The sequence below is a fragment of the Ochotona curzoniae genome, unplaced genomic scaffold (assembly GCF_017591425.1).
Source record: "Ochotona curzoniae isolate NIBS_2020 unplaced genomic scaffold, NIBS_Ocur_1.0 contig_4105, whole genome shotgun sequence".
NCBI classification, from domain to species: domain Eukaryota; kingdom Metazoa; phylum Chordata; class Mammalia; order Lagomorpha; family Ochotonidae; genus Ochotona; species Ochotona curzoniae.
Genome location: NW_024466129.1, coordinates 5,413,803 through 5,431,858, shown reverse-complemented (window position 1 = coordinate 5,431,858; position 18,056 = coordinate 5,413,803). Strand labels below are relative to the sequence as shown.

At 42.5% G+C, this 18,056-nt stretch overlaps 1 protein-coding gene across 4 annotated transcripts in view; it reads right to left on the bottom strand.

The window, feature by feature from the left end:
- The window catches only part of RASAL2 (RAS protein activator like 2), a 303,879-nt gene that overhangs the window by 49,594 nt on the left and 236,229 nt on the right, over positions 1–18,056 (bottom strand). The window lies entirely within an intron of this gene.

Genomic DNA, 18,056 nt, shown 5'->3' with positions numbered 1-18,056 from the left:
GAGCTGCCAGGAGTAGAACCGGCGCCCATATGGGATCCCAGCATATTCAAGGCGAGGACTTTAGCTGCTAGGCCATATTTAGTATATTTGAAAGATAGTTATAAAGGAAACTGAAAGAGAGAGAATGACTCTTCCATCAGCTGCTTCACTCCCCAAGTGGCTGTAGACGCTGAGGTCTGCTTAGCTTCAGGTCAGGTGCTCTATGCTGGCTTCCCATGTGGGTGGAGGGACCCAACGACTTGGGCCATTCTCCCCAGCTTTCTCAGGCCCATTAACAGGGAGGCAGATTGGAAGCGTAGCACTGAGACATAAGCCCATACCCACAGGGGATTCTGGTGTTACATGTGGTAGCTTTATCTGTGCTGCTACAGCATCAGCACCCATTTTTTTGTTTGTTTGCTTATTTCCAAAATAACCTGTAAACCAGCTATAGAAGAGAAACGTATAAATTTAATAACCTAACAATAGAATATAGATAAATATGTTCCCTTCTATGAAGATAGCTCAATAGGAATCAATGATTTTTATTCATTCAATGATTTTTGAAAAGGTGCTTAGTATACTGGCAGAACTAAAATATAACACCTGAAAAAAGAATTAGCTAAATAACAAAAGTAATATACTGGGAAGCTAAAGAGTGTGAAAATTCGATCTATGTAACTATGAATATATTATTTACAAAGTTAAGTTTTAAATATCGTCAAATTGTTATAAACGGAAGAGAGGTCATTTTTGAAATCACTAAAAGTTAAGACTCCAGGAGAGAGTGTTTCACAGTCTTAGATCCCTTCTTGTTTTCTGCCACTTGTTCCAATCCATCTGCAACGCTCTGAATGCCTTCACAGATGCAGCACTTCAAATAAGGAGTCTTCAGTAACACTTGTTCCACAAAAGAAATACAGTCAAAATAGTCACTACTTTAAAGAAATGTACAATACCAATATTGGCAGATGAAAGGGATAGCTTATAGAAGCATATTAAAATGCCACGAGAAAAAGTTGCAGTTCAAAGATTCTGACATGTGCAAATTGACTCCAATCATCCTGAGATGAATATTATCATAGAAAAGTATGTGCAATAAATAGTTCCGAAAGAACAATGAATACTGGGCACAGATATCACATCTTTTTACACATCTTCAGGTTCTGCTAAGCGCACTGTCTCGAGGAGCAGACTACAGCATGGGGACGCAGCAGCGTGTGCTCAGCCTGTCACTCTCCGGTCCCAGTGACACAACACATGTCCATGAGCAGGTCAGCTGAGAGGCTGGCTGGCTTCACTCAGTCTTACACGAAAGCAGGCTGCTTCTGTCCCCAGGCAGCTTTTGCAGCAGGATGAAAATGATCATGCACTTTTTATGGACTAGTTTTTAAAGCATCATGTTACATCTGGTCTCTTCATTAGACCCAAGAAATTACAGCATCACACCTAACTTCAGTCGGGGAGAGGGTGTCCAATCCCACCACGTACCTAGAAAGAGAACTGTCATCGCTTGGTGACCAACAGTAGGGACTACTGAAGCACTTTACCAACTCTAGCTCCAGTGTCTCAAATACACAGGTGCTATTCCTTTCCTTATAGAAACATACAAACCAGCTGATATGAATTAAAACTACTGTGATCACTGAAGAAAAACACTTGTTGTATCTTGTTCTTGCCACCCAAACAGGAAGTGTAAAACTCCTAGAAAATACCACAAAGACTTTCCCTAGATATTTCTTTACTATAGCTTCTGGTTGCATGGATAGCAGAGAAAAAAGGGCTATTTTTAAAATTATTGTGATTCTTAGAAACAGGTATTTTCCTGGTCATCCTATATAACCTTAGTGTTATCGGAGACACTCACTGTCATCATTACTCCAATGCAAACACTTTCCATGACTCAATCACAATGAGTCATCATACTGACTCATAATTATAGTCAATAAGCCAGACTTAAGACACAAAATTCTAATAGGATTGTTACGGTTGGTTACAAACCCATTGGCCTAAGTTGAGACCTAGCCCAGGGACCTGACCAAATATAAAATATGAGTACTTTTCTAACAAAATTACAATTATATGTTACACTGAGAATATATTAATAAATGCTCATTCATTTACTACTTTAACTCTATTTTTTTTGTGAAACTATCTTATATAAAACAAATGTTCTATAGAACAAACCAGAAGTTATAAGGGAATAAAAGACTGAAGAAACTCAAGGAGTTTGTAATTTATTATTTAGATAGTAAACACAAATGTGTGCATAAGCTTATGGGTAAATAAACACATATGCAGACTGAACACAAATGAGGACAGACTTCTGAATAGGAGGATGTGTCAACGAAAATCTTTACCACTTAAAGAGTACAAAGACTGAAAAACAAAACCGTAGCAGAATATCCAGACTGTGGGGCAATTACAAAAGGGTACAGCATAGCATGAATTATGAGAATACCACAAGAGAAAGAGAGCGCCCAAGGTTGGGGGCTCAGTGAATGACGCTGCCACCCGCAATGCTGCATCTGATATTTCAGTGCTAGCTGAGTGCTGCCTACTCCGCTTCTGATCCAGGTCCCTGCCAATGTGCCTGGGAAGGCAGCAGAAGATGGCCCAAGTGCTTGGGTCCCTGTACCCATGTAGGAGACCCGGATGTAACTGCTAGCTCCTGGCTCCAGCCTGGCCCAGAACTTGTGCCCTCTGAGGAGTGAACAAGCAGACAGAAGATCTACCTCTGCCTTTTCCTTTTGAAATTGCTCTGCATTTCAAATTAATAAATAAATATTTTCTTAAAAACAGAAAAGACAGACAAAGTGGAAGTAATTTAACTGATTGAGATAGATTAGGAAGACTCAAAGAACAGCAAGCAGCATAAATGCCAAACAAATCCACATGTAGGCACTTCATCTCAAACTGCAGGATATCAAAGATAAAGACAACATCTTGAGGAAGCAGGGTAGGGGTGAGGTTTTAGGTACAGTGGGATAATTACATCTGACTTCTTAGAAAGTATACAAGCAAGAGAAGAGTGGAGTGAATTATTTAAAGCAGAAAACCTACAAGCACAGAATTCTATAACTTGCAAAAATGATCCTTAAAGAGTAAATTAGGAATAGAGCCTTTCTTTGTCAAACAAAAACTGAGAGAATTTGCTGGCAGTAGATCTTTGCAAAGAATTTTAAAGAATTTTAGAGGAACTTCCTGAGTGACATGCAAAATGCAGAGTGAATATCCCTTATCCGAAATGCAACTGAGTATCCCTAATTCAATGGCTCCAAAATTAAATCTAAAATGCTCTAGAATCTGAAATGTTTCAAATATATACCATTTTGGCACTCAGAAAGTTTTGGATTTCAGAGCATTTGAATTTCCAGATTAGTTATACTTGACCTTTTTTTTTCTTATTTATTATTTTTATTGGAAAGCAGATTTACAGAGATTTAGATTTTGCATCCACTGGCTCACTCCTCAAATGGCCATAACATCTGGAGCCGAAGCAACTGAACACCAGAAGCCAGGAGATTCTTCTGGGTCTCCCACATGGGTGCAGGATCCCAAGGCTTCAGGCCATCTTCAACTGCTTTGTCAGCTGTAAGAAGGGAGCTGGATGGAAAGTGGTGCAGCTAGAACACAAACTGGTGCCTACATGGGATCTTGATCAATGCAAGGTGAGGATTTAGGCACTAGGCTATTATGCTGACCTTTATTTTTCTTATTTTTTTAAAAAAATATATTTACTTTTTACTAGCAAGTCAGATATATAGAGAGGAGGAGAGACACAAAGGAAGATCTGTCCAATGATTCACTCCACAAGTGGCCGCAACAGCCAGAGCTCAGCTGATCTGAAGCCAGGAGCTTCTTCCCTGATCTCCAACATGGGTGTAGCATTCCAAGGCTTCGGGCCACCCTTGACTACTTTCCCAGGCCACAAGCAGGGAGCTGGATTTGGGAAGTGGGGATGTCGGGATATGAACCAGTGTTCATATGGGATCCCAATGCGTGCAAGGTGACTACTTTAGCTGCCAGGCTGCCACACTGAGTCTAGTTTTCTTATTCTTAATTTTGTTGGCAGCTAATTGTTCAAAATAGAAACAAAAACAGTGCATTTGACTGCGTACGTTATATATATATTTTCTTATACAAAAAAGAAATGGAAGGGAATTATCACACCAGTACTAATTATCAAAACAAAACATGAATTTTAGAGAGCAGACATCAGAGCAAGGAAGTTATCAAGGTTCAAGTACAGTATATATAATCATTACAGGCTCAACTCTCCAAACATAGCAATCCTTGCTGTACATGTGGGAAGTCACCCCTGATCTCTGCCCGCCTCACCCATGTAGGTACACAGCCCACTGTGTCCCCAAAGGGAACCTCTGACAGGAGTCTTGGCTAATGGAGACCCCAACACGGCCTGTTCAGTGGGTGTGCAGCAAGAGTGACAGGCTGCACCCCAGTCTCCTTCTCCACCTTTTTAACAACCTGTGCTAGGACTTCACAGTAACAACTCTAGCATGTCAAATGTTGCATTCATCCTGCTTTTGAGCAGACACGTTTGCCCTGAGGGAGCTTCTTGTGCTTCCTGGCCTTTAACGTCACTGTCACCGGAGGATTCAGAGAGATAGATATATCTATTACCCAGTCACAATGTTGGTGTTGGGTGCAAGTGCTGTCAGGATCGCCCTTCTGCCTGCCCCCTTTTCCTACCCTATATAAGCTGTGACTTCTCTCAGATGAATGGACAGCCCTCCCCACCAGTTTGTCTGAGTGTTTCCTCTGCAGAAGAACACTTGCTGCTCCCGCTCCACCCCCCCCCCAGTGGTCTTGGGACCTGCTGGACAGAAGACCCTGAGAGTTATGCCTCACCATAGAGTATTAAAAGACAAGAGGCAAAACTGATATAAATGCTAGGAGAAATAGATGAATAGATTGTAATAGTTAAGAGACTTGAATATCCCTTCTCTCTTTCAGAAATGGACAGTGCAGGCAGAAAATGAAGAGGTCACAGTTGAACTCAATTGTACCATCGACACCTCTATCTGACATCTACACAAGCGTTCACGTAGCAGCAGTGGAACATTCACTAATGCTGGGTGGATCATTCACTACGACAGACTACATTCTGGGCCATGAAACAAACTTAGCAAGCTCAATGAATACAAACCACACAGCATCTGCACTTAAGTTACAGTATAATTAAAGCAGAATGCAATAACTAAAGATACTTGGGAAATATCCAATCACATGAGACTGGTGAATATAGCTCTAAATAGGACCTATGTCCAAAAAGAAATCAAACACAAATTAAAAATAATTTGAATTAAATAAAAATGAAAACATAAGTCTGTGGGATGCAGTGAAAAGAGGGTGTCTAGGAGAGAACTAAATGCATCGCATTAAGAAATTCAACATACGTACAGGAAAAGAAACAATGAAAATTAGGGCAGAAATCAATAAAACTGAAAAACAAGAAATTAAAAGAAAAAAAATCCATGAGACCAAAAGCTGGTTCCTTTACAAGGAAAATAAAACTTATAAGCATCAAGCTAGACTCAGAAGAAAAGAGAGGAAACCAAATTATAAACCTCAGAAGTGAAAGAAGAGACAACACTACAGAATCAAAGGACATTAACAACGATAATAAAGGAGTATTAAGAGCAACTCTGTGTATATAAATTTGATAATCCAGATGAAAGATTAATTTCTGGAAAGATGTAACTGAATAACCTCACACAAGAAGATGCAACCAATCTGAATAGGACAATATTGGTTCAAGAAACTGAATGAATAATCTCAAAAACAAAAGCACTGCCTTCAACACTGAACTTCACTAGAGTCCTAAGGAAAAAAATTACACAAATTGTCTACAACCTCCTTCAAATACAGAAACAACGAATATTTCCTCATTTACTCCTTGGTTCCTAGGAGTATCAAGCGGGAGGTGCCAAGTTTTTCATAAACCTTTGGCCTCAAACGTGTATGATCACCTTTATTTTCAACATTTTCTACTAAAATGAAGTATTTGTTGCAGTTGGTGAATGTGCAACAACACCATTAGCTCCCAGACTTGAGAGCTTCCGTTAGGGGCTGTTACAGGCACTGCATGCTTTGGTGTATATGCAGAGCCCTTTACTGCCCTGGAAACCCTTTGGGCTCTGTCCCTGCATCTCTTCCCCTCCCCTGCTCTCAATTCTGGCAACCTCCGATCAGCCTACAGCCTTGCCTTTTCCACACTACTGACAGCTGGAATCACACAGCATGTTGCCTTCTCAGTGACTGCTTCCGTTTAGTAATACATCTGTCAGTTTCCGTGGGGTGTGCCCAGATTCTTCCTCAACTACACTGTCTAAAAATAAGCCCAAATTAGACATTTTTTGTGTTAAACTGTTTTTTAATTTTTTAATTTTTAAAAAAGATCTTACTTATTTTTATTGGAAAGTCAGATATATAGAGAGCAGAAGAGACAGAGAGGAAGATCTTCCATCCGATGATTCACTCCCCAAGTGACTGCAATGGCCAGTGCTGAGCCAATCCGAAGCCAGAAGCCAGGATTCATCCGGGTCTCCCATGTGGGTGCAGGGTCCCAAGTCTTTGGGTCATGCTCAACTGCTTTCCTAGGCCCCAAGCAGGGAGCTGGAAGGGAAGTGGAGCTGCCGGGATTAGAACAGGTGCCCATATGGGATCCCAGCACCTTTAAGGCGTGGACTTTAGCTGCTAGGCCACGCTGCCGAGCCTGTGCTTCTGGACTGGGAACGTCCCAAGTATTTCTCCAGACTCTTCAGCCCAGCCACCCTGTGCAGGATGGGCGGCTCAAGAGGGCTGGGGTTAGCGCACTTCCTTCCTCAGGGGGGTGGGCTCCGACAACCCCTGCGCGCTGGGCTCTGGCTGCATGTTGGGCTCTGGCTGCACAGCTTCTCCTGCAGGCTCACTTTGTTAAGAATAGCATGTTCTGGAATATCTGAACATGCTTGGTTCCCTTCTCTTCCTCCTGACAGAAGTGAAATCCAACAGGAGTTTTCTGATATGCACTGTCGCAAAGTATACAACTCCAGGGGGAACATCTCACAAAAACCCACCCATGACTTGGTCCCCTCAGAGTTGTATCTCTTGGATTTCCCCGCAGGGAGCCTGCAGCAGGTTGTCAGTTACCGTTCACATCTCCCTATGTCTCATCTTTACACTTTGGAGGACGCTGCATCTGTCTTAACATAGTGCTCCAAACTTTAGTAAACGCCCAAGAAATATCTGATAAATAAATACACATTTTTAAAAAAAACTCTGACTAGGAGCTGCTTAAGACTGCTCAGACTGCTCAGTGATATTTCATGGGAGGAGAATTTACAATGGAATTCTGCTTTCATCTCCTGGATGTAATTAAAACCTGGTTTTTGTCTCAACATTCTAAAAAAAGGTAAGAAAATCAGAAATAAGTTACACCAGCAGAGACTTGTGGCTCTCGCGCTCAGCAGCATGCCAGCAGTGACGCTTAGTGGACACTTGTCAACTGAATGGATTTACTTAAGGCTTCCTGAGGCCGCAGTGGCTAGCTTTCACACCTGCACAGCCATTTGACCCACGCAGCAAGTCCACGAAGTAGGTGTTGAGCAACTCGCTTTAGGTCACTCAATGGATAGGCAGGGAGTGAAGACTGAAGTCTAACCTTTGGCCAATATTTAGTTTCATTCATTCATCTACGGAACATTTACTACTTCTCAGGTCCTTGAGGTGATCTGAGAGTATACCCAAGGACAAAACCAGAAGTGCTTGTCTTCGTTGTCCTGCATGTTAGTGTAAGGAGACAATGAACAAAGCCGAGCACATTGTAAGTCAAAGTGCCACAGGAAAAAAGGAGTCATGGCAAAGGGATCTGGTGACAGGAGGCGGTCGGCGTCGCCTGCCCAAGAAGGGTTTGTCAGTCAAGACAAGAGTAAGGGTTAAGCAGCAGAGAGCAGGGCAAGCCCCCTAAGCAGCAGGGACAGGCTTGGCAAGGTTTGCAGGCGGCAGCAGGGCTGCCATGTTGAAGAAGGCGCCAAGAAGTGGAATCCCACACATGTGGGGGAAACAGGAGGGCTGTGGGGGCGGGGTTAGCACGGCAGCAAGGAGGGCCATAATGCTGGTCCTGGAAGAAGGACTGGGCAGTGAGATGCAGAGCCCACATCACTGCAAGGACCTCATCTTACTGTGACAAGGAGGAGGACACACCTAAGAGTGTCAACGGTGAGAGACAAGACAGGTTAAAACAGCCACACATGAGTAAGCACTTGTTGTTTGAAATAGTTTCAGCTATGAAAATAGAAACACCTGCTTTAATATGATGGTTTCAGCATGAACGTGCAACATGTGAACTCCTCTCCTACACAGAAGGCACACGATCTCCCCATATAGGTTAACAGCCATAAATACACACACACACACAGTGTTATATACATGTTACCCATGTTATATATGCATATTTGCTTATGTGTTGTATATAGTTTTTAACATACATAACATTATGTATGTATGTTGTATGTGTTATATATAATACATAATATATATAGTTATACATAATATGTATAATATAAAACATTAGGTTAGCAGCTTGACTGAGCCCAGGGGTAGCCTGACTCTAGAACACTTGCATTTTAACCACTGTTCTACGCTAACTCACTACATCCTAATTCCTGTTCAAATAAATACTCCAAGCACTCTAGCTTATATTCCTTATATGCACAGTACTTAATTTCCACACACATCTTACAGAATTAAATATTACAAAGATCCAGAAGGGCATTAAATAATTCAAAATATGGGAGGAACAACAATCAAAATTTTAAAAATCTACCTGCAAGATATTTGACTTAGAAGAATTTATACCTAGGTTTCCATATAATTAAAGTAAAATTGAAACTGTTGAAATTCACATGTGACTGATTCTGTGGTCACCGAGTATCCAAACACAAAATTTTAAGATGGATGAATTTCAAGAGGAAAATGCCTCTCTTTTTCACATACAGTAACAATATTAGGTCTTACAGACACACAAGGCGGGTAAATGATGCTCTTACAGGCAACTCTAAAACCCGAGCAGCAGACTGAAGCAAAGGAGAGACTACTAAACTGACTGCATGTTTCTGACGCCACTCTAACCTGAAACCACACTGATGAACCACTTGAAACAAAGGCTAGCCTACCCAATTTCTCTTCAAAATATGGCTGCTATCATCTACAAATCTCTAAAATCGCAAAAGTTCGTTATTTTAAAAAATTTACATCCTCACAGCAATTAATAGAACTGAAATGACTTACTTTAGTTCGTTGGTACTCATTATTTTTCTTTCAAAATATGGCTTAAAATTAGCAAGTGTCAGTGAAAGAAAAAGCCAAACGTAGCCTTTCTCTAGACTGGTGAATGTTGAGATAATAATAAAAGTTGTTCGCCAGCTGCAAATTGCAGTAACCCCGGAAGACTGAACTTGGGGATCTGAGCGTGATTGGTAACTGAAATAAAACTGCTGCTACGCAACTGCCCTCGGGAGCCTTTGGGAGGTGAAGAGGCAGAGCCTCACCGGGGTCCCAGCACGCTGCAGCTCTCCCGAGACAGGCAGAGGGAGTCGGACGGACCTGTCATCACCTTCCTGAGAAACACAGGGATGGCTCTAATTCTGCCGGGGACTTTTCCACTTGGGCAATCACACCGGGGATTTGGAGAGGTAGCACGGCAACCCCAAGCGCTTAAGTCATTTTCGGAGCAGTTTCTGAAAAGGTTATTATGACTCGTAATAAGAAAACGCCACCTTGTCAACCAGAAAGGATCAGGTGAGAATTGTTTCCAGTCTTGCTTTTTCAGTTTTAGTTTAACTGGTAAACCAACCTCTATTTTACATATTTTCATAGTTCATTTTGCCATGGGCTGTAGTTACCAGAGAAGAAAAGCAATGTCGTATATAAATCATTCTGTTGCTTGCACTCTTCAAACAACGTAAGAACTTCTTAAACGTTCAAATGTTGGCTAAAACTAAAGTAGAAAAAATCGACAAGGAAAGACGGAAAGGAAAGAACAACTGAAAGTGCTAAACTTCTCTCTGGTCATCATGTCTTACCTAGCTCATGTGCCCATCACTGGAAACCCAAACAGGAAAAGAAACTCCAGGTGGAAGAATAGCAAAACCAGAAACAGTTGTTTGGGCTTTATAGATAACCAAGTTGCTTTCCTTGGGTAATTTCCCCCTATTAGATCATCAAAGAGGAAGAGAGAAGGCACTACTGTAAATCTACTGTAAATCAGTGTTTCTCCAGTTCACGGCTGAGCAGCCAGCATCTCCAGGTGTAGAGTGAGGTGTGTTTCTACCAAGCAGCCCACGGAAATCCTTTTTTTTAAATTAAGCAGAACTTTTAAAAAACAGAAATAAACATTAGGGCTACTCAATGCTAACATGCCGATGTCGCTATTAAAGTTTAAAATAAGTATTATAATGTACTATAGTATGTTAAAACATTTGTGCCTTGATACATTTAAGATCTACTGGGGGGCAGGAGGAGGGTACGGGGAGGGGTTGGGGGGATCCCAGGGCCTATGAAACAGTGTCACATAATGCAATGTAATTAATAATTTAAAAAAAAAAGATAAAAAAAGATCTACTGGAGGGGCCAACAGATGATATCTAGTGCACTTTTTCCATCATAAATAATATTCTTTATATTATTGATTCATTTTCATTTAGTACAATATTACTATGTCAGATTTCTTTTGGTTCTTATGCTGCTAGATTACTGCAAATCTTACTTTCAACTTTGACGTATATTCTAAAATCTATGTTCTTATGTGTACCCATGGTATGGGAACCATTCAATGAAAAATGTATTTGGAACCTTTCAAAAGACACGAAGGGAATGATGTGGAGAGAAGAGTGCATATTAAGAGAGTAAGGCATCCCTTTGCGGTTTTTGCGTCATATGTGAAATAATTCCGGATGATTCAGAATTTGGAAAAGCACTGACTTTCCCTTTGCCCAGCTTCTCCTAATGTTAACTATTTGCATAATCACAGTTTAATTATGAAAAACAGTAAATCGACATGGACACCATACTGACCTAAATTCTGATTTTCACGTTTTTCCAGGTTCGCAGTTCCGCAGTGCAGCACAGGCCTCGGCGGGCAGAGCTAAGGTGTCAACAGGGCTGCCTCCGTCTCTGACGCTCTGAGAATCTCTCTCCTGCCTGCCCCAGGGCCCTGGCCTCCTCAGCCCTCCCACACATCTCTGTGGCTCTGAGCTCAGGACTCCGCCGGTCAGTTGAGCATAATTTTCCCATCTTGTCCTTGGCCTTACTCACACCTGCAAAAGTCCTTTCTGTCACGTGAGGCAACAATTCAGAGTCCGTGTACTAAGTAGGGACGTTACTTTGCTTTCTATACGTAGTTCGTTTCATTACTCTCTTATGAGTGGGCACTTGTGCTATGTTCCATATTTTGCAGTTACAGACAATGCCGTAATGGATAATTTGTGCAGACACATTTTGACAATGGTCAAAGTGAGGCTTCAACATGGATGCCTGGAGGTGAGAGCGGCAGGCTGGATGCTAGGGGCCTGGGCATCTTCCCACCAGGGTCTCAGGGTCTGTTTCCGTCATCCCCTGTGGAGCTTCTGCCAGCTGAGAGATGAGCAATACAAGTGCGTTCCAACATGATTTTCATATTTCTACTTCAATTTTTCCAAGAGTTACTTGTTTTTATTTGAAAGGCAGATTTTGAGAGAAAAGGAGAGACAACAGAAATCCTCCATCTGGTGGTTCATTCTCCAAATGACCACAATAGCCAGAGCTGGGTAGATCTGAAGCCAGGAGCCAGGAGCCAGGAGCTTCTTCCAGGCCTCCCATTTGGGTACAGGGACGCAAGGACTGGGGCCATTTTCTGCCACTTTCTCAGGCACATCAGCAGAGAGCTGAATGGGAAGTGGAGTAGCCAGGACTCCAACAGGAGTCCAGACGGGATGCTGCCACTGCAGGCAGTCTTAACGTGTCACACCACAGCACCAGCTCCACCGAGCTCCATTTGCACATTCTTTTTAAAGAATAACCTGTTTTATCTTCTCTGTTTTTAAATTTTTTTTTCTTTAAGGTTTCTGTCACTGATCTCTTAATTTTTAACTATTTTTTCTAGTATGTTATGAGTATTTTTTTTCCTAGTTATTTGGTTGTATTTCACTTGCTTGCCATGGGATTTTAAAGTATTTTTCGTGCAATTTTTGTTGTTTAAATTGCTTCTGGTTTTTTTTATTATTACTTTTTTTTTATTGGAAAGGCGGATATACAGAGAGGAGAGACAGAGAGGAAGATCTTCCATCCGATGATTCACTCCCCAAGTGAGCGCAACGGCCGATGCTATGCCGATCCAAAGCCAGGAGCCTCTTCCGGGTCTCCCACGCGGGTGCAGGGTCCCAAAGCTTTGCGCCGTCCTCGACTGCTTTCCCAGGCCACAGGCAGGGAGCTGGATGGGAAGCAGGGCTGCCCGGGATAGAACCGGCGCCCATATGGGATCCCGGGTGTGAAAGGCGAGGACCTTAATCACTGCGCCACCGCGCCGGGCCCAAATTGCTTCTGGTTTTTCAGTAATCATTACAGAAAGCAAAAAAAATTATCCGTTATTTTCTATTTATTGTACATAATTTCTCTCTTATAAACACATAGATCTGTAATTCATTTGGAGTGGTATACATATCTGATATTACCTTTTTCCAAATACTTACTCACTTGCCCTTGCACCATTTATCTTACATCACTTCCTTATAGCATTATTCACTTTTTTTGTCTAATAGGACATAGTGTGTTTCACTTCTGGGTATCTAAGGTTTTTGTTTATGCCACCTTTTCTTTTTTTTTTTAAATATTTATTTTCATTGTAAGGGCAGATTTACAGAGAGAAGGGCAGAGAGAAAGATCTTTCACCTGCTGGTTCACTCCTCAATTGGCTACAACAGCTGGAGCTGAGCCAATCTGAAGCAAGGCGCCAGGAGCCTCTTTTGGGTCTCCCAATGGGTCAGGATCCCAAGGCTTTGGGCCATCCTCTACTGCTTTCTCAGGTATAAGCAGGGAGATAGACGGGAAGTGGAGCAACTGGAATATGAACTGGTGCCTATATGGGATCCTGGTGCATGTGACATGAGGACTTGAGCCACCAGGCTACCGCACTGGGCCGTTTATGCCACTGTTTTCAACCTTAGCCAGTAATTAATTCTATTTTTATTTTATATCCTCTAACAAATCTTGGCTCGTAAAGGCAAGCCTGAAACAAATAATTGAAACTCCTCTATGTTTCTACAACGTTTAGTAGGCTACTTCATACCACTGGCAGCTCAAATAAGGATTTATCTAAATAATTAAGAAAAGTGGAATCTATTCACAGATATAGTTAAATGTATCTAATGTATGTAGAGGGAAAGCATCTTCAAACTTTCTAAAACAAAAGCAAATCAGGTGTTTAAAGAACAAACCTTGGGCCCTGTGCAGTAGCCTAGAGGCTAAATCCTCACCTTGCATGCACTGGCATCCTAAACGGGCACTGGTTCATATCCTGGCTACTCCACTTCCTTTCCAGCTCCCTGCTTGTGGCCTGGGAAAGCAGTCAAGGGCGGCCCAAAGCCTTGGGTCCCTGCACATGTGTGGGAGACCTCAAGGAGGCTCCTGACTCCTGACTTTGGATCAGCTTAGTTCCAGCTGTTGTGGCTACTTGGGGAGTGAACCAGCAGATGGAAGATTTTTCTGTCTGTCCTTCTCTCTGTAAATCGGACTTTCCAATAAAAAATAACTTAAAAAAATCCCTCAATATTCCCTTTAGCTCAGATATACGAAGGAAACAATAGGGAAACAGTGGTCTTACCCACTTTCCTATAGCCCTTGTACCTTTTTACCCTAATTAACAATTAAAGATTGCCAAAAATAATTAAATAAATAAAGAAAGAAAGAACAAGCCTCTCTGATCTTGAGTCTTTGCTTCTGCAGACTGCTTCAGATTCTGACAGCGAGGCGCATGTGGAGGACTTTCTGTTTATCATTAACAGCCCGTGCTCGTCTTGCTCAAGTTCACAGACTATGAATATCAAGGAAAACGGCTTTTAGAAATGAAATGAAAAATGGTGGAACAAAAGTAAGAGAGGAAGCACTGCAGAGATCTATCAGTCTAGCGGGCAGTCTCCCAGAGGTTATCACAAGAGCCTGAAAAAGCATTAGCTAATACAATGTCAGAGACAGTTTTTCATTATCAGTGGAGATGGCCTAGATGAATTTAATTGAGGTCTTCTAACTCCCATTTCTAGGACATTAAGAATAATGGTATCAAACATGGAGGTGGACTTTGGAGATACTATTTTTTTAAATAAAAAATCTTAAGTGTTTCTGAGAATTCTGAAACAGTGCACCTAACATCCACATTACAGATCATAGTGAGCACAGGTACAATGTGAAATGACATAATTACTCTCCACAAATACACATCAGGGATGGCTGGGGAGGGGGTGGAATAAAATAAACGGTGATGGGCCTGGCGCAGTAGTCTAGTGGCTAAAGTCCTCCCCTAGCATGTGCCAGGGTCCCACAGGGGTGCCGATTCATGTCCTGGCTGCTCCACTTCCCATCCAGCTCCCTGCTTGTGGCCTGGGAAAGCAGCAGAGGATGGCCCAAAGCCTTGGGACCCTGCACATACATGGGAGACCTAGAAGAAACTCCTGGCTCCTGGCTTCGGATGAGCTCAGCTCAGACTTTTGCAGCCATTTGGGGAGTGAATCGGCAGATGGAAGATCTTTCTCTCTTTCCTTCTCTCTGCAAATCTGAATTTCCTATAAAAATAAATAAATTTAAAAAAATAAAAGGATGAGAAGGAAGGAAGAAACACATTACAGAGAAAGATTTTGTTTGGTATGTTTATATTACTTGTAGAGGATAAATTCTGACTATTGTTTCTAATGCTGCAAACAAGTTTACTTTTATGGATTTAAGCACAAAATACCAACAAATTCACCTTTACTATACAGTATCCTTTAATGTACAAACCTTCCAAATATTAAAATACTTACACATATTATGAACAAAATTGTGGGCCTTAGAAAGGTCACACACTTGCTCTTGGTCATGACATGTGATGCCGGTTTGAACATGAGACTAAAAAGTCTTCAGCGCGTCTTTGCTGTTTCAGATGTAAATCTTTTAAAGCTTTCCACTGCTACCCTGACAGAAGCAAGGCATGGTCAGAAGAGTTCAGAAACTTCTACAGCGACAGGCACCTGATTTGAACAGGAAAGTGCTCCTGAGTAGTGGTGGCCTCACTGCAAAGGACAGGAAGCCAGGCAGCAGCCAGACAGAGGGGCACTCCGGCCTGTTTTTCCAGAGTGGCAGTGGTTCTGTGGGCCTCCACTGACATCAGTGTTTCCAAAGGTGCCTTCGGCCCAGGCTCCGTGGAGATGGCCGGGCCACAATCTGAAGGGAGATGGGACTAGGCAGGCAGGGCAGGGCCTGCTGGCGGACTGACAACAAGATCATCGGAGCTTTGCCTTTATGTCTGCTGGCTAGATGGTCTTTACTAAAGATCTGCATTCTGATACATTCAAATGCATCTTGAATCAGAAGCAAAATCAAAGAGCTCCTCTGTGTTACTCTATCATGATGCCCACAGAGTTTCTGTAGAAAGGAAATCCTTTTGTTTTACCCTCTGCATTCCATTCTTAATTTTACATTTAAAGAAGTCAGCAGAGAGGTAAGAGCGATGGCACAGCCAGTTAAGCAGTGGCACAGCAGGTTAGGCCAAGGCCTGGAAACACAGTGAGAGTTTAAGTAATCTGGCTCTGCCACCCACGTGGTAGACCAGTATTCTTCCAAGCTATCGGCTTTAGCTGCTGCAACCCTGGCTATTTAGGTCTCTGGAGAATGACCTAACTCATGGACGATCAATAAATGGATCAATGAATCAACCTTTTGCTCCCCTCAGTCACTCTGCCTTTAAAATAAACAAAACAAACAAACAACCAACCATGCAACTGGGGGGTCAGCACCACATCGTGGTCAGTTAGGCTTGCACCTGTGGCATCCAAATCCCATATGGGTGCCAGCTGGCATCATGGCTGCTCCTTTTCTGATCCAGCTCCCTGCTGATGTACCTGGGAAAGCGGCAGCAGAGGGCCCAAGTGCTTTGGTCTCTGCACCCAGGCAGGTCTTTGGACCAGCCTAGCTTCGGCTGTTGTGGCTATCTGGACACTGCAAACAACAAATAGAAGATTTCTGCTGATTCCTTTTCTCTCTGTAAATCTGCCTTTCAAATAAAAACTAAGTCCCTAAAAAAAGTTACCTAACCAAAAACATTACTGTATTTCATTGTTTTATATTAGTGCATTCTTACGTTTTATAATTAAACATCTTAAGAATTCAAATTCAATCATATTTCATTAATTTTGGATAGTCAGGTTAATTTTTAAAGAGATTTATTTATTTTAATTTGAAAGGCATATTTACAAAGTGAGAAAGAGATAGAAAAGGTGATGTTGCGTCTACTGGTTCATGCGCCACATGGCCACAACAGCCGGCACTGGGCTGGTCCAAAGTCAGGAGCCCGGAGCTTCTTCCAGGTCTCCCCTTGGGAGCAGATGTCCAAGGATTTGGGCACATTAACTGGAAGCTGGATCAGAAGTGGAATAGCCAGGACTGGAATCTGTGCCCACATGGTATGCCAGCCACACAGACTGAAGCATAAGTGAAGGCCCCTCAAGTCAGAATTGACAAATTGTTTGAATCCATGCATAGGAGAGGTCTTTAAAGATTTCATGGAAGATTTGTATTATGAAGAAAATATGCATGAATTTCAGAAGTTCTTGTACCCAAATAAAATTATCTATGGAAATAGCGTCACTACTGTACAATAATTGGGTGGGCATTTGGTGGAGTAGCTAAGATGCTGCTGGGACACTCACACCCTGTAGCAATGTACGCGCTGAAGTCCAGCCTTCCTCTGCTCCCCGCCCCCCTGCTGAGTCACTGCTATTGCACACTGAGTGTCAGCTGGGATGGCACTAGTACCTGGGTTCCTGGCTTCGGCCTGGCCCAGCCTCAGCTGGTGCAGGCACTGCTGGGAAGAGGAAGTGGGAGGCTGGGCCAGGCTGAAGCCAGGAGCCCAGAACATCACTTGGGTCTCTCACGGTGTGTGGCTGGGGAACAAGACTGCATCATTTTTGCTGCTTTCCCAAGCACATTGTCAGCAAGCTGAGTTCGAAGCAAAGCAGCAGAGACTGAGCCAGTGTTTGTAGGGGATACAGAATGCCTGCAAAGCACATGGTGGCTCAAATAGCTGTAATACAGGGCCCGGCACAATAGAGTAGCAGTTAAAGTCCTCGCCTTGAACACGCTGGGATCCCATATGGGTACCAGTTCTAATCCCAGCAGCCCCGCTTCCCATCCAGCTCCCTGCTTGTGGCCTGGGAAAGCAGTCGAGGACAGCCCAAAGCTTTGGGACCCTACACCCACATGGGAAATCCGGAGAAAACTCCTGGCTCCTGGCTTCAGATTGGCTCATCTCCAGCCACTGCGGCCATTTGGGAAATGAACCATCGGACAGAAGATCTTCGTTTCTGTCTTTCTTCCTCTCTGTATATCTGACTTTCCAATACAAAATAAAATAAATCTCTAAAAAAAAACCCCAGCTATAATACAGTGCTGGACCCTATACCCAAATTTCATTATGTCATCCTTGGTAGAATCAAGTGGTAGTTCTGTGATTTTGATTTCCATTTTCTTAATGCTCAAAGACGTTGAACATTTTTCATGCCATGTTGCCATTTATTTATATATCTTCTTCAGAGAAGTGCCTATTCAAATACTTCTGTAGTCTCTGCTTTAATCAGTTATTCAATAGTCTGACAAAAAGTTGTGCAGCAATATTTTAATCAAATAACCTCTAAAACAAAATTAGATGTATGAATCAGACAAAGCATTAAAAAAGTGGAGTGACGCTAGCCTTGCTTAGAGGACCTTACGGCAGGAAGGCCCTGGTATTACTGTTTATCAGCAACGCTCCTATGCAACTGAGGTTAAGTCCAGCCAAGAAGGGGGAAAAT